The following is a 26855-nucleotide window of genomic DNA, read 5'->3' as shown; positions in this document are numbered from 1 at the left end:
GAAAATCCAAGACAAAGCCGAGTCGGGCACCTTCCGGCTGCGTTCGCTCTCAATCAAGATCAGTGAGTCAAAAGAAGTTCACGTAAAAAGGTAAGTTCCCAAATGAGACAGTGCCAGGTGAAGGCCCCAGGGCAAGGGCACGGTTAGGGGAGACGCCGCACGACTGAAAGACGGGTGTGACCTCAAGCAAGAGACAGGGGTTGCTGAGCCCAGTGTGAGTGGGGTCCGTCCTGCAGGTCCTTGCTGTCCACGCAGTGAACACACACACGCCATCCGCCCCGGCAGCCCAGGGCCACTGCCGTGCACTGCGCCCACGCCGGGGACGGGGAGTAAAGGCGCCTTCGGGGTGAACTTGACGTGAGGAAACAAGGAGGAACATTTCCCGGGAGGTGACCTTGAGCTACATGAGGAAGCAAAGGAAGACAAGACAGACTTTAGGTCAAAGTAGACGCTAAGAAACACAATTTGACAGTCGGACTCTCCTTGTAACATAAATGCTCTGGGTACAGGGGGAAAGGACAAGTACCATCACCAGATATTGTTCAAAATCCAAACGCCTTGGGTCTTAATGTAGCCAAAACACAAACTGCACTGAAGAGGGCGCCCTGACTGTGGCCGACGCGCTGAGGAAACCTCCGCTTTTTACCTGGGTGACAGGGGCCACCCAGGGGTGGGAGAGGAGGACCAAGCAAGGAGCCATCCACATCTCAGCAGAGGCTGGAAAGCAACACCCACTGGAAATGCCGCTGCATGAGTGCCCGAGGCTGGCACAACCAAGCACCACGAACTGGTGGCTTCAAACATCAGATGTGTATCGACTCACGTCCTGGAGGCTGGAAGTCTGAATCAAGGCACGAGCAGGGCTGTGATCCCTCTGAGGGCTCTGGGGAACATCCTTCCGTGCCCCTGCATGATTCCAGGTGGCTGCGGGCAGCCCTCAGCTCCTGAGCGTGCGGCAGCCTCACGCCTACCCCGTTGTCACGTGGTGCTCTCCCTATACTTCTATATCCAAATTTCCCTCTTCTCATCCTTCTTTCTCATCCTTCTTATAAGGATGTCATCATCAGATTGGGGCCCACCCTAATCCAATATGACCTCATCGTAACACGACTCCACATGCAAAGACCCTATTTCTGAACAAGGTCACGTTCACAGGTTAGGGTAGACACGCATTTGGGGGGAGGCACTAATCAACAGAGATGCTTGTCGCAGTGGAGAGACATTACCTGGAGACATTACGTAACAGTCTTGAGTTCTAACCCCAAATCCACCTCTGACTAGGCAGGTCATCTCAGCGGGAATGCCAACCCTCTCAAAGACTCTGTCCTCGAGGGGAGAATTTGGATGTGATTCCCCAGGTTCCTTCCAGCCCCCAAACTGCCAAGTTAAAAGCAAATGAAAATCCATACAAACTCATGATTTTTAAAATCAGACACAAATAAACCTAGCTATGTATGTACATAGATTTCCCAGCTATGCTCCCTCTAAGGACTTAGAAGCAGTGATACTCCACTAGCAACAAACACACTCAGTGCCTAGATCTTGGTCTCTAAACACCATTCTCCAGCAAGGGACCCAGAGCTCCCGAGACAAGTGATTGATTCCAGGGCTGAGACAGGAAAAATATAACATGAGTCTGGAGTATCTTGTGGTGCCGGAAAGTAAGAAAATGCTCAAAAAACAAAGATGAGGGCCTCGCAAAAGGGCACAGGAGCCAACCTGCAAGAGCTTCCAGAGGAGCAGTTTCAGCAACAAAACAATGGTGTCAAATTATAACTCTAATCCACAGGACAGAATACGTATCCGTGACCTCTATTATATAACAAACATCCATGCACTTATTATATATTATATGTTTTATAAAATAAAATTTGTGACTCTCATGATAAAAATTACTAAGTAAGTAAGCAAATGAAGGAAGGAAGGAAGGAAGGAGAAGGGCCAGCTCTTCCTTCCAAGAGAATCCCAATTAACAAATGTAGAGGAAATGAGGGAAACAGAAAATGACCATTAGGCAAACACCACAATAATAACTACTGCAGGAAAGAACCACTGATGGATGCTAAAATCAGTGAGTAAATGTTTGAGGGGGGCTTCCCTGGTGGCGCAGTGGTTAAGAATCCGCCTGCCAATGCAGGGAACACGGGTTCGAGCCCTGGTCCAGGAAGATCCCACATGCCGCGGAGCCACTAAGCCCGTGCGCCACAACTACTGAGCCTGCGCTCTTGAGCCCGCGAGCCACAACTACTGCAGCCTGCACGGCTAGAGCCTGTGCTCTGCAACAAAGAGTAGCCCCCGCTCACCGCAACTAGAGAAAGCTCGCGCACAGCAGCGAAGACCCAACGCAGCCGAAAAAATAAATTTATTTTAAAAAGAAAAAAAAATTTGAAGGAAAACAGGATATTTGTATAGTCTCAGAGTACCCCCGCACAAGACATCTATTCATTACCAAGAGAAAAAGAGTAACTTCATAGAGGAGATACCCGGCCAGCATCACCTTCTCCAAGCACTGAGGCTGACATACTGATGCCATTTACCCCGTGACACAAGCGCCGAGGACGCAGCACCATATCTGTGGCATCCTTGCCAAAAATGCATAACTTCACCCCAATCACAAAGAAATGCTGGCATCCTCCAAAGTGACTGATTTGTCCTCCTCAGCACTGCCAAGGCCACAAAAGGCAAAGAAAAACCAGGGAATCTTCACAGGTTGGAGGAACCTAAAGAGACAGGACAACTAAATGCAAGGTGGGGGCTTGGAACAGAAAAAGGACGCTAGTGGGAAAATCCAAAGAAAGCCTGCAGCTGAGTTAATAACACCATACCAATCTGAATTTCTCGGTTTCCACAGTACACTACGGTTACGTAAGATATTTACAACAACCAAAAAAAACCAAAAGAAAAAGGGTGTTGGTGTGTGCGTAGGCCACACACGTACGCGCTCCAGGGCACACGGGTGCAGTAGTGCCAGCAAGTGTGCAGGGGTGGGGGGAGGGGAAGGAGGGGGAGGGAGGGAAAACAGGCTCCTGCTGTTTGAGGCACCCTGCTGAGCATGGGGTCTGATTCACACAAAAGGATTACTAGATTACATTCTTACTGCAGGCAGCTGTCCCTGTCAAACAAATAATCATCGCCTTACACTTATATATCACCTTTCACCCTGCAGCCCTCTCCTAGGCAAGGACCAGCCTGGGGACCCACTCAGCCCTGCCCAGGGAAGGGGGGAAGGGAGAAGTGGGGGAGGGGGCCAGCCCACCCAGAGGAGCCCAACCTGAACCCCACCTGGCTTCCAAGAAACGGGGGTCGGGACCCCCGTCAGAGAAGAAGGGAAACTCAGCTGTTAAGAGGAGAGGACGGTGTGGGCGGGAGGGTGGGTGGGATGCTCCATGAAAGGGTGGGCAAGGGACAGAGCAGCAGGTGGCAGGCTCCCGAGAAGGGCACGCGGCCGAGCAGTGTCAACCCAGGGGCAGGGGGCTGAGCGGTCACCAGCCCTCAGCCTCCAGGACGCGTGTGCCGTCGGGCACGCCCTCATCCGCGAAGCACGTCTATGACGGGATCCTGGAAGCAGCCACCCGCGTTAAGCACTTAGCATGACCTCTGACACCGCATCTTGCTATTCACCTGCCAGTCACGTGGCCAGGGCCAGAGCAAGGGCCAGATGGAGAAAGTGGGTGTCAGGCGTGGTGGGAAATACGGGGGGAACCGCTGGTCCCAAGGAGAGAGGCCATGAGTCCCCCAAGTGGCTGACTGCCACAAGCCCCTGCGGAGCAGCAGGGGCGGGGCCCCTGGGTCCGAGCTGCTGGGCAGGTGACTTGTTCGCGTGCGGGGCTGTTCCTCCGAGAGCTGCCCTGTAAGGTCCGCAGAGCAGGCCTGGGCCAGGCTGGAGAGGAAGAGGGGAGTGTGAAGGGTGGGCCCCCAACTCAGAGAGACACCTTCAGACCGGGGGCCTGTGTCTCCCAAGCACCTAAAACACGTACACACGGGAAAGTCAGGTCAGAACATCTGCCGGGCAGGCCAAGGGCAGGAGAGGGGACCGGAGGAAACGCCATGGGTACCTGGGGAGGGCGAGGTCACAAAGGCTTCCTCGAAGAAGCAGGGCTCCCGTTGGACCCTGAAAGATGTGTGGGACCCCAAGGAGTCGAGACGGGGCAGGAGAAGGGGAGACTGGCACAGACACCAGAACAGGCACAGCACGCTCCCCGGGCAGGCAGGGCATCCGTCACCACCGTGGTGGAGGGCCGGGTGGGCTGGGAAAGCCATTTGAAAAGGGCCAGGGCGGGGGCTCTGAGCTAAGCCCCCCTGTGAGCCCCCTCAGCGTGGGCACGGCTGCCTTTGCGTTGAGAGAGCTGGAGAAGCTGGGCCAGGGAAGCTTTTGGCACCAAGGAGCAAGTTTTCAGGGGACACGTCGAGAGAGTTTCAAAACTTTCTCATGACACAGGATACTTGTGAGCTGCCGGAGTCTGGGGAAGCCTGGGCCATCCTGTGTAACACAAAACCCAGATGTCGCCTTTGGCAAGGAACCCAGGACCCCTTGGTCCCCATCAACGGAGTCACATAGGCCCCCTCGGCCTCCCGCACAGCATCCCAAACCCCCCGGCCTCTCCTATGAAGCCCGAGCCCCCCAGGGCCCTCTCCCCAGCGCTTCCCTTTGGCCTTCTCCAGCCTGAAACTCCCTCAGTCCTTACCAACACACATCCAAATTTCCTTCTTGTCTCCTGAATAAAACCTCAAATTTCTCTTCCGCTCTTCCACGAAGCACCTCCAAACTTCCACAGGCCCACACGACTAAACCCATTGTTCCCTCTGTCCTTTCCAGGAACCCAGTATTTCCTTGTGTCGTCACCCATGAAACCTCAAGGCGGTCATCCTCCCTCCCACCCACCCCGACCCCAAACTATCCCCACATCCTCCCAGTACAAACCCCACACTACCTGCTAACTTCCCACGCCTACAACCTTCCTCATTCAAATTCCCCCCAGAAATCCTGAACTTTCCTTGAGTCTTCATCATCAAACCCCAAACTTTTCTCAACTTCCCATACCAAGTCTAAATCTGCAGCTTCTCCCAAGAAACCCCCGAAGTTTCCTTCTCGGGACTCTTTGGTGGGTTGGGATGCTGAGGGCGGCGCTTCTCAGCCAATTGGTGGCAAATGCCAGGCCTTTTATTTCCAGTCCATCCTGGGTCCACGGGTGGTCCTGCTCTGGGGGACAATTCTGCTTTTCACCCCGGGTGAACTGCCTGGAGATTCGAGCAGCGTCCCAACTGGCCGATACCCTGTTCAAAGAGACAAGTCCTTCAGCTTCAACTAAAAGTCCCAAAGAGTTTGCATGCTTCCAGCCACGAGAATCCAAGACTCACCTCGCGCTTCCCTAGGAAACACCACACTACCCTGAGGCGTCACGGCCAGTCAAATCACTGCAAACACTGCTAAATGCTGACTTTCCATGTCTGTACCCACCTCGTCATCATGAGCGCTGGCCCACGGGCCACACTTTAAGTAGCCTAAACCCTCTTAGACTGTCCAGTGACTGCCCTGAGATGCCCTTCCATGGCCCAACAAGTCACTTCCCCAGGCACGGATAACCAAGAGGCAGGTGGTGCAGAGGCCCACGGGACCAGCTAGAAGCTACGGTCCCCTTGCTTCTGGGGGATGTGGGCAGAACGGTCTGAGCCCCGGGGGGTCGGCTGCGAGGCTGGAGATTCACCCCCTGCAGATGGAGAGCAAATCCACCTGGGGCTGTGCCAGGGCCCCCAAGGCTGCAGACCCTGTCGAGGATGTCAAGGGGGGCAGGCCAGAGAGAGTCCCACTGTCCCCAGGTTGTCCCACTACCAAAGCCAGGCCCCTGGGGAGGAAGCCCCTCCTCAGCAGGATGGCTGAGCAGAGGAGGGAAGGTGTGAACAGAGCAGGGAAATCTAATTACAACTGGTTCCTGCCCAGCCACCTGCTAGAAACCAAGACTTGGATGGAAGGATGCCTGACAACAACACAGCCTAAGAGTCTCTCCACTGCCAACGTAGGGAGGGAAGGACCAGCTGAGCCTCCTCTGCCCTGAGCCCCCAAGAAAGGGACTCGTGGAGCTGAAACCCGAGCAGATGCCAAGGGGCAGCGGGAGGCGATGGGCCCCGGGGAGGGCGGGGCCCAAATGCACGTGTGCATGGGGGACGGGCGCAGAGGCCCCAGGGAGGGCTGAGGGCCTGCAGGGCTGCTGGATCCGGGGCCAGCAGCCGAGGGCAACGCGAAGCAAAGGGAAGGAGGCAGATGGAGCAAAGCCGAAGGAGAAGCCAGGAGGGGCGAGCCCAGGGAGGGGCCCACGGGAGCGCAGCGCAGGCTCTAAGCCGCGGGCTCTGCCTTCCAGCCCATCCACCCCTAGACTGGCTCCTGCCTCTAAGCCCCGAGACTGCAGGAGGCGCTGAGTGGGAACCAGCCACGGATCAAAGCTGCCTTCCCTTCTAGGCCCTGCACCTCCGCCCCGGGGCAGGGCCTGGTCTTCCTCGACCCTGACAGGGGTGCCAGCCTCCCAGGCTCCTGCCACACCAGCCCACGCGCCCCAGGTGGAAGGGGTGGCCCGGGGCGGCAGCAGTACGGGAAATTCACTCTATCAAGCCCGCGCGCTCAGGACAGAGTCTGCACTCCAGAGGGGGAAGGGCGGGCACTGCCCCCCGCAACGCTGCAGATGGCAGGTGTACCCAGAGAGGGGGAGGGCCGAACCCACGTCACACAGCAGTGGGGGAAGCCAGGCCCCAGACACCTGACGCCCAGCTGCACGCTCTCCCCACTCCCAGCACTGCCTTCCTCTGGGCCCCAGTTCAAGGAAACCAGTCGGCCCTGTCTCTAGAGCATCAAGGGGGTGGGATGGGAAGCAAGGGGCAAATCAAGTCCCCGAAAGAACTGAATGCAGAAATCCGTGTGACAGGGGGTGGAATTACTTCCCCTGGAAAAAATTAATACAAGGCCCTCCCTTAGCAGACCCCAGGGGTACTTGGCTGGAAGCTGACATAATGTGGAGAGGCAAGCGCCACCCACCCCAGCAAGCCGCTGCCAGGAGCACAACAGGGAGGCTGCAGCTGGAGCCGGGGGCCCGGAGAGGTCATGCCGAGCAGGAGGCTGGAGCCCAAGACACAGTCCTCGGCGGGCGTCTGGCTGGGAAGCAGAAGCCTCTGGTCTGGCAATCTGGGAGGCAGTGCTCCCTCGGGGCCCAAATTCAGGCATCAAGGGAGCTGTGTCTCCTGGCAGAACCCGCTGGGTGTGAAGCCAGGTGGGAGGGGGGAGGCAGAGCTCTGGAGAGAGGGACAGTCGGGACAGCGCCTCAGATCCTCCCGGGAGGAGCGGTGGGGCCCCCGGCAGCCCGGGGCAGGGGCCTATCTCCCCATCCGCGCCCATCACTCAGCTGCTGCCGTTCTGACAAAGCCGACCTGGCCATGACAGGCCCTGCACCCACACCCGCACCCGCACCCGGAGAGGCTGAGGACCAGGATGGCGAGAAGACCCAACCTGGAGACGGGAAAAGACGAGGAGCCCAGGAGCGGCCCCCACTGTGGCCCCGAGCTCGGCAGGTGCTGCACCAGGGAGGGTCCAACTGGAAAGGGGGTCCCAGCAAGGCCCCCGGCTTCAGATGAGCTCAGAGCAATGCCGACAGCTCGCAAGGCCAACCGGAAGCTGATTCCAGCACAAGAACACCCCCACCTGGCCCAGGCCTTCATGGCACGACGGCCAGTTGAGGTTCCGGCAGCTCCACAATGCAAAGTGGGAGTTGGGGCAGCGTCCCAGACCAGCCTGCCCTCCACCCCGCCCCCTGCTCGGGGTACACGATGGGGGGATGCTGGGAGGAGGGGGCAGGGCACAGCAGCCAGGCAGCCACCGCCCCATCTCATCTGCCCTCTCCCTCCTCCGGTCCCTGTTCCTTTAGAGGCTGGGCTGCCAAGGCACCTGCACACCCTTCCCTCTCAGAGGGGTGCCGGCTGGTACTGTAAAGTTACAGCACAGGGGTTCTAACAGTCACCCTGATCCCGGACGGAGTGAGTGCTTCTCCCAACCCCACCAACCTCCCCCCACCACCAGCATACAAACTGCTTCACTCCCAAGAGAGAGGCAACACGGTGTGGGCAGAAACAGAAAAGGCCCCCGGCCTTGGAAGCTACCGTGCGGGGCCAGTATCCTGCCCCTGAAGTGTGGGACACACCTTTCCTTTCTCTGGGCCTCAGCCTCTCGCCTGTGAAAGGGGGCCGTCCCCAACACAGGGTCACTGGGAAGACCGAGGGGGGCCATGGGAGAGAAGAAGAACCCGTAAACTGCAGGGCGTACTGCTGAGCGATGTGCAAGGTGGACGGCCACCATCAGTGGCATGTGACTCACACCAGAGCCAGCCTCGGAGTCACGGTCTGGCCCAAACGCCCGCACACTGCCAGCCGCCTGTGAGGAAAGGGCTCTGGCCGGGAGAAGGGGAGCAATCCCCGCTCCAGGAGCGCTTTGTATGGACCACTGTTCATGTGGCACATGTCCTGGCCTGTGCTGTGTCCCCACCATCATCACCACCGCATCCATCCATATGAGCACAGGTGCCACGCCAGGAACTCCGCCAGGAGCAGGTGGACTCCCTCAGGGACACTGGGTCTCAGTTTCTGGTCCCTCTAAGGCACTAACCCTCAGCCTGGGACATAGGGTAAGACCTTCTCAGTAGCAGGAGCAGTGCTGAAAGAGCCTGGGTCACACTGAGGGCTCCTGAAAAGCCACCTCTAAGCACAGGACTGTCCAAGCTGATACAGTCACTTCTCAAGGACGTTTGCAGGAGAGTCGGACGCTAGGCTTCATCCCAGCCTTTCCTCACACCCATCCCGGAACCAGTGAGACCTGGAATTTGAGAGTCCCTGTGCCATCCAAGAAGCGACGCTGATCCAGCCCAGAGCAAAGGGTTCGACCTAAAATCCACGCGGAAGAGAAATTGACAAGTTTCCTGCTGCCATCTAGTGGCCGACACAAATAAGAGCAGGCAACGAGCCAGAAGGCCTCCAGCAGGCCTCGGTGACCAGTGGTCAGCCTTGCCTGCCTGGACCAGAGTGAGCGACCAGCTATGTGAGGCAGAACCTAGCAGAAAGGACTGGGGAAGGAGTAGGGTTCACTCATCCAATCCAGCTATTGGTCGCATCCACAGAGCTGCATGGCCAAACCACATCTCAGAGCCCCAAATGCTTCTCGCCTTCCCTCTTGGAAGATGCGGGGCCCCAAACCTGCCAGGCCAAGCCCCAGGGCCACTATCCCTAGATCTCCCTCCAACCCTCCAAAAGGCCCATCTGTCTGCTGGCCTGTCCATGAGCCTCCTGCCACGGGGGACCCTCCACCACGAAGCAGCAACCCTGAACAGAGGCGGGCAGGCCCTCCCACATACTGGGCTGGGTGTTCCCGTCGGATGGGCAGAGCACCAGACAGAATCAGGAGACCTGGGCTCCAGCCTCAACTGGCCCCTAACTGGCTGCATGACGCTCCTGGCAGGCTTCTTCCTTCCCCATCTGTATCATGAAGGATCAGTTCTTGGGTCCCTTTCAGGGCAAAAAACTCTATGACACTAATTCACACTAATGTGTCAATGACCAGTAACAGCCATAACTGTGACTGTTCCCAAGAGACCCTCACCCTGAGAGGGGGAAGCCTCAGCCTGCCACCCGTTCATTCATTCATACGTGACCGCCGCCCACGCACTGGGGCTGGGATCACTATTTTTAGCTCTGCGACCTGCTTAGCTCTGCTCTGGCCACAGGCAGGAAGGCCGAGGAGGGAGGTCAAGGGCCGATGCTGAGCTGACACAGGCAAAGCGGAGGAAGGAAAGCGGTCCCCGAGCCTGACACACAGCAGGGACCGACAGCCAAACCCTCCCACCGCACCTTACGCAGGCCCCGTTTCAGGACTCACCCCTCACTACAAGCTAGGAGTTGACTGTTTTATAATTGGTGAAACTGGGGCTCAAGGAGGTTCAGTAACCTATACTCACCCAAAGGGACACAGGCAGTAAGTGTGGAGCCAGGACTGGCCCCAGGCAGCTGTCTGGCTCTGACTCTGTGCACCAGTGGCCGACATATGTGGCAGGTCCCTGTCCTGCCCTCGGTCCATCTATTTTCAGGGTGTCTGCCTCCCAACATCCTCCACCTCCTCACGCAAGGTTTTCCTTCCCTCTTATCCTCATTCAAGTCCCACCTGGGGAGGAAAAATCCACCTGCTGTCCACCTCTTAAGAAGCATCATTCTAGGGGCTTCCCTGGTGGCGCAGTGGTTGGGAGTCCACCTGCCGATGCAGGGGACACAGGTTTGTGCCCCGTTCCGGGAAGATCCCACATGCCGCGGAGCGGCTAGGCCCGTGAGCCATGGCCGCTGAGCCTGTGCGTCCAGAGCCTGTGCTCCGCAACGGGAGGGGCCACAGCAGTGAGAGGCCCGTGTACCACAAAAAAAAAAAAAAAAAAAGAAGCATCATTCTAGAGAACATCCGAACCCATTTTGTTTGATACACTCAGCCTAATGGTGTTATTTATTTTGGAGCTGCCCTTAGATGAGAAAAATGAATGCACCGGGATGAAAGGCCTGGAAGGATCCAGAACCCACAGCAAGTTTTACCTGCAGTCTCCCCCGGGAAGGGCACTGGGGGAGGGGAGGGGTATGGAGGCGGGGTCTCTCACATTTACTCTATTACTTTGATGTTATTTTATTTTTTGCAGCAACCTAATTTTCATATAATAATCGAGTCATCATTTTAAAGTAAACACCGTACGCGGACAGATCCATCGCATACGACCACACCCTGCCCTTGCAAGGAAAGTGCCCGGCGAGGCAGGCCGGGTCTCACCAGCCGGGGCCTGGGAGCAGGAAGTGAGCCCAGTCTTTTTCCAGGATGGGTGGGGTCTCTCACTCAGAGGCAGATGCTGGAGTGGTTTCTGGAGCACAGAGACGAACTCTCTGCCCCCCAAAATACCCTATCCATCTGCTCGTTCATGCCTGAAATTCCATCCCTGAGGAGCAGTCTTTGATTCCTCGGTCAGAAATAGGCCTGAAACCGTAAACCCACCCCGGAGACGCAAAACGGCGCCTTCAAGTCACACTTGGAGGGAGCGAGGTTACCGGACTTGAGGAAGCAAGGCTCTCCTACGAGGCTCTCAGAATAATCCTGCGGACGAGACGGGGACACTGAGGTTGGAGGTGATTAGTCGCTGCCCGCAGGTGAGACGGAGCATTTCTGGGCCCGCCTGTCCTCACCCTGACCAGGCGGGAAGAGAGAGCCGGCGGGCCAGGAGTGGGAAGCACAAGGCTGAAACAGCTGTGACCACCTGGGAGGAAAGGGTCAGAATCTGAGGAGCCCCAGGAGCCAGAGCAAAGGGTGGCGCCGTCCAGAGGACACCGGGGAGAGAAAGCAGCGGATCTGGAAAGAGTGAAGTGGGCTCACCACACCAGGTGCGTCCCAGCCCAGCTGGAGGCCCGCCCTGGGATCTAAGCATTTTGAACAGGGCCTAGACAAATGAGGCCACGGTTCGAAAACCACGAATAGAATGGTGGAAGACCTGAGAACTGGGTCAAGAGAAAGTGGGACTGTTAAAACCAAAGGAGAAAGTTCGATGTCACTTGTCATCAGGAAAATGCAAATCGAAAGCACAACGAACTACCGCCTCACATCCACTAGGACGGTCAGAATTTTTTTTTTTTAATGTAAAATAACAGGTGTTGGCAAGGATGTGGAGAAATTGGAGCCCTCATACATTGCTGGTGGGGATATAAAATGGTGCAGCCTCTATGGAATAGAGTTTGGCAGTTCCTCAAAATGTTAAACATAGAATTACCATATGATCCAGCAATTCCACTCCTAGGTATATACCCAAAGGAATGGAAAGCAGGTGTCCCAACAAAAACTGTGCATGTATGTTCATAGCAGCTCTATTCACAATAGTCAAAAGGTGGAAACAACCCAAATGTCCATCAACAGATGAACGGATAAACAAAATATGGTATATACATACCACGGAATATTATTTAAGCCATAAAAAGGAATGAAATACTGATACATGCTACCACGTGGATGAACCTTGAAAATATTATGCTAAGTACTGAAATAAGCCAGACACAAAAGGCCATGTACTATATGATTTTATTTATACAAAATGTCCAGAATGGGCAAATCCATAGACAGAAATCAGATTAGTGGTTGCCAGGGGCTGGGTTTTGGGGGGACAGGCGGTGATGCCTAAGGGGTACAGGGTGTCTATTGGAGGGCAATGAAAAAGTCGAGGGACTAGGTAGGGGTGATGGTTACACGATGATGTGAATGTCCTTAATGCCAATGAGCTGTACACTTCAAAACGGTTCAAATGGCAAATTTTATGTTATGTGTATTTTACTGCAATTTTTTAAAAAAGGTTTAAAAAATGGAGAGGACTTTGGGAGGGACAGGATACCTGATATCAAATACCCAAGGGCCTGTGCAGAAGTGGTCATAAGGCTTGCTCTGTGGGTTCCCAGAGTCAGGCCCCTCAGGACGTCCACCTCCGACAGGGGCTCACATTCCCTGCACATCCACCACACACCAGGCCCACGGCTTCACCAGCACCCGACGTTACCGTCATCCCCATTTCCAGGTGGACAAACTGAGGCCCCCAGCCTCACAGTGAGTGGGGAGCAGGGCATCTGTGCTGTTGGCCACCAACGCAGAGAGTGTACTGTAGCTCCACAGAGTCCAGCCTTAATCAAGCACCACTGTCCCCTTCTCGTGTGTGACCTTTGGCTATTTACTCAGCCTGGCTGTGCCTCAGTTTCCTGCCCTGTGAAAACTGGCATAACACCATCACCAGGCTCCAAGCCTGTTGGGTCGAGGAAGTGAGACCAGGAATGTGCCTGGCGGCTCCTGGCACAGGGGACTCCATACAATTGAGCTCCTTTTTCCCCCCAAAGTGGAAAAAATTACAAAGATAGAGGGAACTATGTCAGCAGAGAGAGAGCTCCGGGTCAGAGGAGGTGAGGAAAAGCAAAGGTACCACTCAGCCAGGACACGTATCAGACGGGGACGGGCCCAGATGCCCTTGAGGCTTCCACCCCTGAACCCTGGCAGGGCTACAGTGTGAGACCCTCCCCAGAGTGGGCTCCGCCAGAGGAGAGAAGGGGACAATTCAAGGACGCAGGGATCTTGGGGGGATCGGGGCTGCCCCAAAAAGAAAAGGTGGAGAGCAACGAATGGCTGGGAACAGCAAAAATAAAGTTTGCCAATAAAAATAGCAGTAACTTACTCTCTTAGAGCACCCGCGCGTGTGCCAGACGCTACGCTAAGCGACTCGCGCAGGTTGTCTCGCTGGGGCCCCCACCTCTGCAGGCAGACGCTCTCAGTATCTCGTCTCATCGATGAGGACGCTGACGCTCGGGTCAGGAAGCGTGCTCAAGGTCGCACAGGTGCCGCCGAGCCACGGGCCAGTCCTGAGAGCCGGGCCAGAGAGGCCCGTCACCTGGCCGGAGGGGTGACCGCCTTTGGACGCCACGTGCCGGCTCCTGCCCTCTGCTTTCAAGAAGAAGTCCTCCAGAGTCGAAAATCAGCAAGGAGCCCAGAACCTTCTCCCCGCCTCCCCACGGCCAGAAAGCTGAAGCCAGAAGCTGATGTAAGAAGGAATTGTGAGAGGAGGCTGTAAATATTTAAGGCATTTTTGTTAAGGAGAGGAAAAATAAAACGAGGAACTTCTGGTTTCACCAGCTCCGCCAGCTTTAGGAGAACACGGGCTGAGTCACGCGGCTGCCAAGCGCTCAGCACCCACCGTGGGCGCCCAGCAGGACTCAGGCTCCCCGGCGGGCCACAGGCCCACAGCGGACGTGCTCCTCGGCGGCCCGGGGAGGTGAGCCTCCGGCCGCCACAGCAGCACATCCTGCGGGAGCCCAAGAGTTGGTGTGGTGCCCAAGGCCTCCCCTCATGTCCGAGTCCACCCCGAGGACCAGCGGCCCCGCAGGCAAGAGGCTGAGGGGAAGGTGTCCAAGACGACCAGGGACCACCTGAGTGGAGGAGGAGGCGGGTGTGGGGAGACAGTTAGGGACCAGCGGAAAGTGGGCTCCCGCTCTACCTGGTTCTGCACAGTCCCCCCCTCCGACCTTTGGGATGCCGGTCCACAGCGGGGGACCCATCCATCTCAGCCTAAAGCCACCTCTCGAGGAAACTGAAGACAGAAGAGGCAAATTCTGAAAGGGGTGTTGAGATCATACTGTTTTCTTAAGCTAACATTTAAGGGCTTAGAACGCATCAGAGATGGTGCTAAGCCCTCACCGTGGGTTATCTCGTTTAACTTTCCTAACAGCCCTACGAGGCAGATACCCCATTGTCACCACTTCGGTGTGGACAAGCTGCATGCCGAAGGGTAAAGTGACATATCAGTGAGGCTGGAATCAGGATGCAGCCACGCTGTCTGACCTCAGAGCCCACACTCTAAACCACGAGCCTCTACCACTTCCTAAATCAGACTCCCAGGCCCATTCAACCTAGTTCCCGGCCTCAGAGCGTGTCCAGGCTGATGAGGGAAAAGGATAAACGGATCCAATGCACAGGAAAATGACCTGTGACTATATGTGCACCCATCATTTCAACGGTACCATGTGTGCATGTGTGAGCATGTGTGTGTGTGTGAGCATGTGTGTATGTGAGCATGTGTGTGTGTGAGCATGTGCGAGCCTGCATGCACATGCACTGGAGAACCGCTGGAATGACTGGGAAGGGGGATGGTGGGAATTTAATGTTAAAATATGATGATGCCCAGTAACCAAAAGGTGGAAACAACCCAAATGTCCATCAGCAGATTAACTGGATACACAAAATGTGGTCTATCCAGACAACAGAATATATTATTCAGCCACAAAAGCAAAGGAAGTTCTGACACACACTAAGACAAGGATGAACCTTGAGGACATGATGCTAAGTGACAAAGCCAGTCACAAAAGGACAAATACAATGATTCCACTTATGTGAGGTTCCTAGAGGAGTCATAGCCATAGAAACAGAAAGTGGAAAGGTGCTACCAGGGGCTGGGGGGAGGGATGCAGGGAAGGCATCCAAGAAGACCAGGGACCTCCCGAACGCAGGGGACAGTTAGGGACCAGCAGTAAGCAGGCTCCCACTCTGCCCTGTTCTGCACGGTTTCCCCCTCTGACTCTTGGGACTCCAATCCACAGCGGGACTGGAGGGGGAGTTAGTGTTTAAGGGGTACAGAGCTCCAGTTTCGAATGATGAGAAAGTTCTAGAAATGGCTAGTGGTGAAGGTTGCACAAGAATGTGGAGGTACTAAATGCCACCGGTGAAGGTAAATTTTATGGGTCAACTTGATTGGCCGTGAGGTGCCCTGATTAAACCCTATTTCTGCATGAGGGTGTTTTGAATGAAATTATCAGGTGAACTGGTGGACTTGGTAAAGCAGACGGTCCTCCCCGATGTGGATGGGCATCACCCAACCCACTGAGGGTCTGAATAGGACAAAACGCGGAGGAAGGAGGGATTTGCCCCTCTTTTTTTGCCTCAATATTTGAGCTGGGCCATCCCATCTCATCTTCTCCTGTCCAGGATTTACACCACCGGCTCCCTTGGTTCTCAGGCCTTTGGACTCGGACCGAATTTCACCACCTGGGTCTCCAGCTTGCAGATGGCAGATGGTGGGACCTCTCAGCCCCCATAATCACGTGAACCAACTACTTGTAATAAATAAATATATATGTCATATATAGACATAAGTCACCATGCTGGTGGGCCAGGATCTGAATCTCTCTGATCCAAAATCTACTTTCTTAACTGCTACAGGAGACCATCCTCTTTGTACACCTGAATACAAGTTCACAGGAAGTCGCATTGTTGAGAGCAAATGTTGCCGTGAAGGCCAGTATTTATCCAAACAACATGGGTGGGGCCTTAAGTGCCACGTGATATGCCTCGTCCCGATCAATATCCACAAAACACAAACACAAAGGTTGCTCTGAGTCAGGATCACAGGTGTCACAGGTGTTCTCTGGGCTCGCGTGGGGGTCAGTTTCAATCATATCATCGACCATAAAACGTTGTCGGAACTGCAACCTTCCCCCTCTCAACTCCTGTGTGCCACGGGGCTGGACCGCTACTACCTAACAGGCCGTGGCAATGCAGCATCATTTTAAATTGGGCTTTCAGAGGCCACTTAAGGCAGGAGCAGAAAATTCTTCTATCTGACAAAGCCCATCTAAACTACAGAGAAGAAAAATCAATTCAGATCGCGTGAGTGGAAAGGAACTTCAATTAGGGTTTTCTTCTAGAGGGAGAAGTAGAAAATGCCTCCTTGTCAGGGTGCTCAGGAAATGCGACTGATAAAAATAATACATATTTTAAAAATCATTCTTCAGTTATAAATTTATGGCCAATTAAGGGAGAAAACTGGAGGGGCAGAGTGTGACCGAGAAGGAAGGAAGAGGGACCCAGGGTAGAGGCCCCGCCCTCGGGGCCCATCGCTGTACTCGGGAAACTGCTGGAGATCTTGGGTCACAGGGCAGGTGAGTCCTATCCATGCAATACGCACCCCACAGTCCCCAGACACTCAAGACTTTTTTATTGTTGTTACTGTTGGTCACTAAAGAAATTTTAGAAATCACAGAAGAACATAAAACAGAAAATAAAAATCACTAATAATCACTACCATTATTAGCATTTGGGGTATATTTCCTCTTGTCTTTTTTCTTCACACTGCAAAAAAATTGGAATTTAGAGTATATACACTTTTACATCTTACAGTATTTGCTTGATATTTTTCCATAAACATGATCTAGAATCATTATATATAATTTTTGAAGACATGATTTTTTTAAAGGCTATACAGTTTGCTGTCCTATAACCGTATCAAAATTTACATAACTAATCATCTATTGTTGGGCATTTGGTATGTTTCCAATTTTTAACTATTGTAAGTAATGTTACAGTGAAGATATATATGTATATACACATATGTATCTATGTCTGTACATATATACATATATATGACTAGTTCCTTAGTATAAATTCTAAGGAACAGGGACTTCCCTGGTGGCGCAGTGGTTAAGAATCCACCTGCCAATGCAGGGGACATGGGTTCGAACCCTGGTCCGGGAAGATCCCACATGCCGCGGAGCAACTAAGCCCATGCGCCACAACTACTGAGCCTGCACTCTAGAGCCCGGGAGCCACAACTACTGAAGCCCACATGCCTAGAGCCCGTGCTCCGCAACAAGAGAAGCCACCGCGATGAGAAGCCCGTGCACCGCAACGAAGAGTAGTCCCCACTCGAAGCAACTGGAGAAAGTCCGCTCGCAGCAGTGAAGACCCAACGCAGCCAAAAACAAATAGATAGATAGATAAATAAATTTATATTTAAAAAAATTCTAAGGAACAGAACTACTGAGTCAGAGAGAATGAATATTTCTCAGGCTACTGATACCAATTTACAAATGACTACTAAAAATAATTCTAAGCAACACTGCCTTTTTGCAACTCTAGACATAAATGGCACTTATATCTCAGTGTTTTCTACGTGGACCAGTTTCAATCGTACTGACAGCTGAATCAGTCCTATGGGCCAGGAGTGTCCCACTTTGGTTTTGAAGTGTCTCATCTGCTACTTGCTCATATGCCAGCTGAAATGTGGTTCCAGATCACTCTGGCAGCCCCACCGTTAGCACCAATCACACTGTGTGGCTCGCATCCGAATTGGGTGCTAACATGTCTGCTCCTCCACTCTGCTGTAAACTCCAGGAACAGGGCCCTGCTTACCTCTGAATTTTTGGGGGGGCCGCACCTCACGACTTGCAGGATCTTAGTTCCCCGACCGGGGCTGAACCCACCCCCTTGGCAGTGAAAGTGCCAAGTCCTAACCACTGGACCGCCAGGGAAGTGTCACCACCTTTGCATCCTCCCTGCAGAGCTCCCTTCAAATGTTCTATCAATGGTTCTCAGGCTGTTCTTTCACATCCCTCCCTAGGAAGTCATACGTCACAGCACTTTCACGTGAGGAGGATCTGAGGTCTTGGGCAAGCCCCTTACCCTCTGGTGCCTCGGATGCCTCATTTGTAAAACAGGGGTAATGATACCTCCCTCAGAGAGTCACTGGAAGGATTAAGTTGGATAAGTAATGAAAAGTGCTACTAAGCAAGCATGACAGGAACCTAAAAAACACTCAAAAAAACGATAGCTTTTGTTTTAAAAAAAATCGTAATACACAATAACAAACCCACCAAAAAATTGCTTAATCCTCTACCCACTGGAGGAGATTAAAGAATCCTACAGCTGTCTTTCTCATCTGAAGCTCATCCAGGTCCTGGATGCCTGGGTAGAGACTCAGGACCCCAGGGACTACACCAAACCCACAGAACCTCAAACCAAGGGTGAAGGAGGTCTGGCAAAGCTGGACTTGGAAAGGCAGGCGGGCAGCTGGTCAGCACAGAGCCACAGAAGCTCTGCACCAGCTGTGCACAAAGAAGAAGGGAAGACAAGCTACTGGGAAACCAAAGAGCAACAGCCTAAGGCCACCCCAAGCCGGACAGGACCCTGGGACACCAAGAGCCAGCAGGGCAACGGTTCCCTCCCAAGTTGGAGCCTGGAAGCCGGCGACCGGCACAGGGCCGCTCCCTAGCTGACCCTGACAAATCTGCTATTGTCCATTGAGGGCAGTGGGAGTTGAGTCACCGCAGCATTGTCCGACCGCTCTATCAGGAGGAAACAGCTGGACAGACCGACACCAAGTGCAGGAAACCTCCACCTCCACCAGGGCTCCCCTCGGGGGCCCCGCCCTGCTTGGGAGGCCCAGCATCCTGCCTGCCTGTCCCCCCACCCCACCCCAGGGACCCCTGGCCAATCCTCATGCACCCACAGCCTGAGCAGACATCTCTATTTCCACCCCCCTTGCCTGGGGCAAAATACAAGCTCTTTGTGTGGCATTTTGGCAACGCTTGTGGGGGGGGTGGGGGGGCGAGCGGGGAGGTGGGTCTCCCAGGTTCAACCTGCCAGTAAACAGAAAGCAAGGTGCAGGCAGACAGGCAGTAGACAAACAACAATCACGTGAATCTGACAAGGACACACCCTGTGGCAGGGAGATGGCTTTTCTCCGGACTGAAATGTGAGCAAGCGGACACCAGCTCACTACCACAGCCCAGGACACGGCTGGAGACAAACGTCCCAGCAAAGGGGAATTCTTGCCAACTTCCTCATCTAGAGGCCTGGCCGGGGGGCTTCTAGGCTCCAGCAGAGGAGCCCAGAATCCCTGCCGGGTTTGGAAATAGCTGGGAAAAGCAGCTGGGTGGTTCAGGGTTGACAGTCAGAGAGCCAAGCCTACATCCTGCCCCTCACACTGCGTAGCTGTTGATCTAAGGTGTGAGTTACAGCACGTCCTTAAAGCAAGGTTTGCAAACTCAAACCTGCAGAGGCAGGTAGGACGTGTAAATGAGCAGCTCTGGCCAGACACACAGGCACGTCCCCTGCTGTGTCAAGACTGGGGGGCGGCGGGGGGGAGGGACGGAGGGCTCGGGAATGCACAGGTCCCACCCAAAGGTGATGCCTGACACTCAAGCAGCCAGGGGTTGCCCCCTGGCTGGTGTGGGCTCCAGGCAACTAGTCCTCCTCTAATCTCTAAAAAGCCAGAAATCTCTAAGATTGTGAAATCTCTTCACTGTTTAAACGCTGGCTCTAACAAACAACAACATCAACGGGGCAAACAAAATACATCTGCGGCCCGGATGTGACCCAGGCGCCAGACTGTAACCTTGGCTCCAACGTTAGCATGTGTAAAGTGGAGGCAAGAGCCCGGCGTGGGGAGGACCAGATGGGGTTAGGCCTGACCCCTGCCCCGTGACCCCCAGAAAGCACCTGACAAATAGCGGTTGTCAAGCATCCAGAGCTGGAAAGGCCTCCAGGAAGAACCACCCCAATCTGCTCAGTCTCCTAAAGAGGAAACCTCCAGAGGCCCTGGGGCCGAGCCAAGATCCACAAACACACCAGCGGCAAGAGCCGGGCTGGCCCCCGACGCTCGGGCTCTCGCCTACGTCCCACAGACCCCAGCAGCCTCTCCCGGCTCCACTCGGTTTGTCCCAGGTGTCTCCATAACTGTCCCTCACGGGTGTGGCCTCACCAACTGTGATGGGCAGCTCCCCCAGGTAAGCACGCTGTGCACTCAGCCTCACGCAGGTCAGGGGCCCGGTCACTGTGACCCGACCAGGTGACCGGTGGCCATGCTGCTTCCCCTCCCCTGCACTCCCGCTCACACTGAGTGGGCTCCGCGGGCTGGCCCCGTGCCAGGCGCTGCCCCTGACCCACCCCAGCCCGAGCTGGGGGGTAAGGGAGGAGGGCACCAAAGAATGGGGTGCCGTCAGCAGGTAGAAAGGCTGAGGCTCAGGTGAGGCCTAAGCACAGAGGAAGGCAGGCCAGAGGCCAGGAGCATGCCCGGGGCCAGAGCTGGGGCCGGGGCAATGGGAGGAGAGAGGACAAGTGGATGGCGTGGGTGCCTGGGCTCTGGACCAGCTGGGTTTCTGCCACACCAGGGCACTAACTGGGCAGCTTGTAACCAGCCAGCTTTAACTAGCCGGGTCCCAAAGCACTTGCTGTGTTCGCTGAGGTGAACCAGGGTTGCATCCTGTCCCCGGGCCCTGGGGGTATCCTGTCTGAAGTTGAAAACTTCCCGGCCCTGATGTCCAGGGGAATGGTCCTGGACCATCTCCACGGCACACACGGGAGCTTTCCAACCATCAGCAGCAGAGAAGCACACCTTAGCCTTAAAGAGGCAGTGGGGAAGGAGAGCGGAGGGGCCTGGGCTCCGGGCTTCCTAACAGAGGTTCCAAAGAGGGCAACTGGGAGGGCTGAGGGGAGCTGAGGGGCCACCCGGGACAGACGCCTCACGTGGCAGCCAGCACCAGGCCGTGCCCTTTGGAGGCTCCCCGACTCCCTGCATCTTCCCAGCTGGGAACCCCACATTCACCTCCCCAAGGGTCCCGGAAAATCATAACAAAGCCCAAGGTCATCCGCACCTTGCAGCTCAGTCTCTCTCACCTGCTGCGGCTCCCTCTTCTCTCCAAGTCTCAGGGGACAGGGAGAGAGGGCGGGGAGGCAGGGGACTTGTGGTTAAACACCAGCCAGCGAGGTGAGGGGTGGGAGGGGCGGCAGAAAAGAGAGCACACAAACATCACGTGTTGAGAGATTTCACAACGACGGTCCAGAAAGTCAGAGAGATTTGGGAACTCCACCTCTGGCTTTCCCCACCTGGAAAGAACACAGACTTTGGAATCCCCCAGATGGGCGTTTAAATCCCTTCTCTGGCATATTCCACTGTGTGACCTCGGGGTGGGGGAGGCTCATGAGCCCCTCGGAGCCTTGTTTTCCTCATTTCACACAGCAGCTGCCCGGTGCACGAAGGGAAAGCAGTGACCCTCCTCCTGACAGCAAACCCTCCTCCACCCCTTTGTAAGCATCCTGAGGGCAAAAAGCATAGTCCGGTCTGGGGTCAGAGAATGAGCACCTTTGTGCTCACTGAGAACATTCGTCCGTGACCAACTTTCTCAACATCTCACCTGCTCCAGTGTGGACGAGACCACCGAGTCTGCTCACAGCACCGCACAGAGGGCGCTCAGCTCCACTTCCAGACCACGCGGACCCCCGAGGCTCGGCCCTGGGCCCCCAGCCCTCCCACACCGTCAACCAAGATTCTGTCCTCCTAACCGCTTGCCTCGCTTACTAAATGCCACCTGATACCGTTCACACCATGGAGGTGCTGGCACAAGGAATGGGAGGGGTAAACGTCTTCCCACAGGTTACAGATGAGGAAACGGGGGCAAGGAAACCAGATTGTCTGCTGCCACCTGGCAATCGGACCAAGGCTGGCTCTCACCGCGATGGCAGGACGGGGGAGTGAGTGGGCACTAAGGAACCTGAGGGCAAACGCGGTGGGGTTGAGCTGAGGCCAAAGTTTTCCCATATTTGTCAATAAATACAGATGATGGGCCCTGTGCTATCAAAAAAAAAAAAAAAAAAGGAGGGATCAGGTAATACCATAGGAAAGGCCGGCGAGCATCCTCATCGCCGCCCCTAACAGCTGCAGTGCTTTCCACCCACCTGGCAGGTTCTAGACGCTTGACCTGTGTTAACTCAATGTTTATAAAAACCTTGTGAAGCGGGTCCTTTATTATCCCATTTTACAGAAGAGAAAAGGTCTTAAAGAGCCTGCCCAAGGTCGCACGACTGGGGAGGGGCAGCCAGGGTGTGAACCAGGATGCACACAGCCCTAACCATCTCCTGTGGTACCTCTCAGCACACAGGCCCACCCCACTAAACGCCCAAGCCCTGAGCTGCCCCACTGGCAGCCGGCCCGCAGGCCCCGGGGTTCCTGTACCTGCAGCAGCTGCCCCCAGGCTGCTCCCTCCAGCGGCAGGAGCCGGGACTCATACCTGCAGCATGGGCTCCCCTGCTGCCTCTGCTTCCAGGCAGGGATGAGACCCAGGAGAAGCCAGGGGCCAGGATGCTACCCGGATATTCTGTTCCCACTGACTCAGAATCCCAGGAGAACAGACAGACGGGGGAATTTCTGAATGAGTAACTAACCACAGAAGAATACAGTTACGTCATTCAGCCAGGAACATAGTTAGGGATGGGCTTTCAAACAACCAGGCCCGGGGAGTGGGAAATGCTGCCTCATTGCTGCCGCCCAGGGCAGAGCTGGGCCACTTGTGGGTTTCCAGACGCTCCTGATTACAGAACTGCAAGGTCTGTACCCCCATGGGCAGCAGCAGAGGGACTGATGGACACATGTGGATTCCTCCCACCAAGAGAAGAGAGACGCCTTAGAATACAAAAATCAGACGGACAAATGATGGAGCGCTGATTCCTCTCCCTTCCCGTGTTGTTTTTGCTGAACTGCTTTTATCATTGGGCTTTGATCACCATCTCCCTCCAGCAGCTTACAAAACCAAGCCCAAGAAGTGTATCAATGGCTCTGCCCCGTTAGGACAGACGTGGTGATAGGAGAGGCGACAGTGGGGAAAACTCAAACTCCCCAATCACAAACCCTTTGGGCAGAGCGAGCTGCCCTGTGACACCCATCAGGGAGCCAGATGCTGTAGGTGGCTAGGGCTGCCTTCCTGGACGGAGCTTGGAAAGCGGGAGGGGGAGACCGGGCAGGCTTTGGCTGGAATTTTATTTTTTCCATAATTTATAATGAAGTTATCTTTCCTGCTCGAGCACTTCCTCCCATAAAACCGTCCTCCCGGGAAAGGTGAAGATCTGTCACCCTCTAGGCTTACAATTCATTCTGGCACTGAGTGTGTGGATCTCCAACTGGGAAGGCTCGGGCCAGGCCAGGAAAGAACAAACAGCTGGGATGCAGCCAAAGGCGGCCACGGGGCGGTGGGGTCTAGGGATGGAGTTATCGGCGGGACAGCTGGTAGAACTGGAGAGGGGACGGAGGGTAGCTGTCGTCCGATGCTCCCGCGTTGCCACGAGGACGAGGCGGCAGGCTCGTCCTCGGCTCTGCCGGCAGAGGCATGGCCATAGCACGGCTCCAGAAAGGCAGGGATGAAGACCAGACTGTCCAGCTGTGGGCTGGGATGAGGGGTACTCATCCCTGTCCCAGCAGAGGCTGGAATCCACCAGACCGGAGCCCAGTGCAAGGCGTGAGTGGGGAGGATGACATGTGAGGACCCTCCCTCCTCTGAGCATCCCTGTGGTTACCTGGCAACAACCGTGCACCCTGAGGAGCTGCGTGGCCTCAGGAAGGGCAGGTTCTGTTTCCCGGGTTTTATTATTACCATTTATTAAGTGCCTGGGATTATGCTCTGCACTGCACGTGTGTCGCCCTGTTTAATCTCCACCATAACCCTGAAGACAGATGCTATGCCTGCCACACAGTAGGTGCCCAGTAAATATCTACTGAATGAATGATGAATGAGTGAATCCTTTTCCCCAACGAGAAAACTGGAGCCTAAAGAGGATAAGCATCTTGTCAAGGGTCCAGCAGCCGGGCAGCAGCAGAGCTGTCAGTGAAGCCTGGCTGAGCCCCCAGGGTCTGCATCCTGAGCCACTGCACTGTTCCCTGCGGCCACTGCCTCGGTCTTCAGAGACCCTTAAAGAGTTGGTAGCTGTGACCAAATGTGACAAGTGCATCACTAAGAGGCATCAGGTTTTGTTTCCCAAATACGCTCTAACAAGCATGCATTGCTTTTACAGAAGAAAATAACAAAACTTATCAAAATGTTCCTGTTCAGCCCACGATCTCACAACCAAAGGTGGTGTGTCCATTTAAGAACTAGTTGGCCAGTCAAAAAGAAAGTTAAAAAAATGTTCAAAAAATGCAAATAAAGAGTTGTCTGCGAGGACGGGGGAAACTGGAATGCCCGTACATGGCTGGTGGTAGTGTAAATTGGTGCAGCTGCTTTGGAAAACAGTCTTGTGGTTCCTTAAGACGTTCAGCATTCAGTCACCATGTGATCCAGCAATTCTACTCCTAGGTGTTTTCCCAAGAGAAATGAAAACATGTCCACACACACACAAAATTGTATATGCATGTTCATAGCAGCATTGTTCATAACTATCAAGAGTGGAAACAACCCAAATGTCTGTCGACTGATGACAGATAAGGACAATCAAAATGTGGTACATCCGTGCACAGAATATGATTCGGCCTCAAAAAGGAATAAAATTCTGATACGTGCCATCACGTGGATGAACCTTGAAAATACCACGCTAAGTGAAAGAAGCTAGTTACAAAAGACCACATAGAGTACGATTCCATTTCTATGAAATGTCCAGAATAGGCAACTCTGTAGAGACAAAAAGTACATTAATGATTGGCTAGGGCTGGGGAGCGGGTAGAAACTGGGGGGAAGAGGAGAGATGCTAATGGGTACAGAGTTTATTCTGGGGGTGTTAAAATGTTCTAAGATTGATGGTGATGATGGTCACACGATTGAGAATCTGCTGAAAGCCACTGAACTGTACACTTTAAGTGGGTGAATTTTATGGTAGTGAATTACGTGTCAATAAAGCTGGGGTTTTAAAATATTTATGTATTTATTTCGCTGCACTGGGTCTTAGTTGTGGGACGCGGGATCTTTAGTTCTGGCATGTGGGATCTTTTAGTTGAGGCATGAGGGATCTAGTTCCCTGACCAGAGATCAGACCCGAGCCTCCTGCACTGGGAGCGTGGAGTCTTACCCACTGGACCACCAGGGAAGTCCCTAAAGCTGTTCTTTTAAAAAAAAAGAACCAGTTGCCCATCTTCCTTAATTTTAACAGATTACAAGGAATCTGATAAGGGGTAGAGATCATGACGTTAACTGACGGAAGGCCACAGCTCGCAATCTCACTACCTCTTGCCCATGGCCAAGATTTCATTCAGTCATTCAACAAACATCGATCATTCAGTCATTCAACAAACATCTATTGAGAACCTACTATACGCCATGCATCAGGCTACATCTGAGGTCAATAAACTGCAGCCCACAGGCTGAATCCAGCCTTCGCCTGTTTTTGTACAGCCTGCAAACCAAGAACAACTATAGCGTTTTTATGAGGTTGGAAAAAAATCAAACGCCAGATAATATTTCCCAACAGGTAGAAATTATATGAAATTCAAATTTCAGTGTCCATAAATAAATTTTATTAGAACGCAGCCACTCTCACTGATGTTCGTGTAGTCTCTGGCCACTTCAGAGCTAAAGGGCAGAGGTGAGCAGCTGCAGCAAAGACCTGATGGTCTGCAGAGCCTAAAATATTTACAATCAGGTCCTTTACAGACAATATTTACCAGCCCCTGCGCTAGATGCTGGAGATTTAGGGGAGAGAAGAGAGGAGCAGTCACGGTCAGGGCCTCTGTTCTTGTCTGTGCATGGCCCCAACAGCCAGACAGCCAGGCTCTGAGGACCACACACTGAGTGTGTGCGGTGAGCACAGAACAAGGGGGCCAACCAGGCCTGCTGCAGGCAGGCTTTCCTGGGAAGGACTGGCCTCTGAGACCAAGAGGAGCAGGAGAAGTGGTGTGTGCAAGGCCCTGGGGCAGGGGCACGCAGCCCACTGAGGGTCCAGACGAAGGCCGCTAAGGCTGGGCGCCGAGTGGAGGGCAGGGCCTGCAGGCGGCACCAGAGTCTGTGCTCCACGAGGTCCATCTCCTCCCGCCCCTTCTCCCCTCCCCGCTCCTCCTCTCCCCTCTCTCCCTCTGGCGCCTCTTCCTTTCTCCCCCTCCTTGCCCCCTCATGCCCCAGGCATTCCCTAAGCCGTTACCTGGCTTAGCTTTCTCCATGGCACTTAACTCTACCTGCTACACATGCATTTGCTTGTTCACCAACCAGTTCTTACACTAGAATCCAAGCTTTATGAGGACAGGAACTTTGTTGTTTTTTTTTCACTGCTGTATTTCCAGCACCATGACCTGACTGAGAGTCGGCTCTCATATAAATATTTGCAGAATAAATGCAAACTCAAAACACTTAAAGAAAATTTAAGGGCTAAATGTCCTTGATTTGCAACCTTGGGCAAGTTATTTCTTTATGGCTCGGTCTCCTGATCTGTAAAATAAAAATAATAAAGGTATCTACTTCACGGTAAATAAGGTAATGCACATAAATGTTGATTATTACTGCTATTATCGTCCTCTTGTGTTACTTGTCTATTTTGTGTCACATGTTAAAGGGAGAGTTTTTAAAACCTATCTCATTTAATTCTCATATAAGCCCCATGAGATAACTTTTATTACAAATTCCCTCTGGACAGATGAGGAAACTAAAGCTCTAAGAGACTAGGTCAGCGGTCCAAGGTCACACAGTAAGCCACAGAATTAATATTCAAACTAGCACCATTGGGCTTCCAGGGCTATGCCCCTTCCTCTATACCCAGCTGCAAAGTG

General features: G+C 54.0%; 1 protein-coding gene across 2 annotated transcripts in view; it reads right to left on the bottom strand.

Annotated features, from left to right (window-relative positions):
- TSPAN9 (tetraspanin 9) overlaps positions 1 to 26855 on the bottom strand; it is a 181906-nt gene that overhangs the window by 126425 nt on the left and 28626 nt on the right. Inside the window, exon 1 of one of the 2 annotated variants that reach the window (XM_029206404.1) lies at positions 21017 to 23612. The exons of the other annotated variant lie outside the window; for it this stretch is intronic. The gene's annotated coding sequence lies outside the window, so the exon portion shown is untranslated. Of the gene's footprint in view, positions 1 to 21016; positions 23613 to 26855 lie in introns of those variants that run through there. 2 annotated transcript variants of the gene reach the window in all.

Source organism: Monodon monoceros, unplaced genomic scaffold (assembly GCF_005190385.1).
Source record: "Monodon monoceros isolate NGI ecotype Baffin Bay Population unplaced genomic scaffold, NGI_Narwhal_1 Super_Scaffold_6, whole genome shotgun sequence".
Taxonomy (NCBI): domain Eukaryota; kingdom Metazoa; phylum Chordata; class Mammalia; order Artiodactyla; family Monodontidae; genus Monodon; species Monodon monoceros.
Note: the sequence above shows the minus strand (reverse complement) of the source record. Positions and strands in the feature narration are given on the sequence as shown.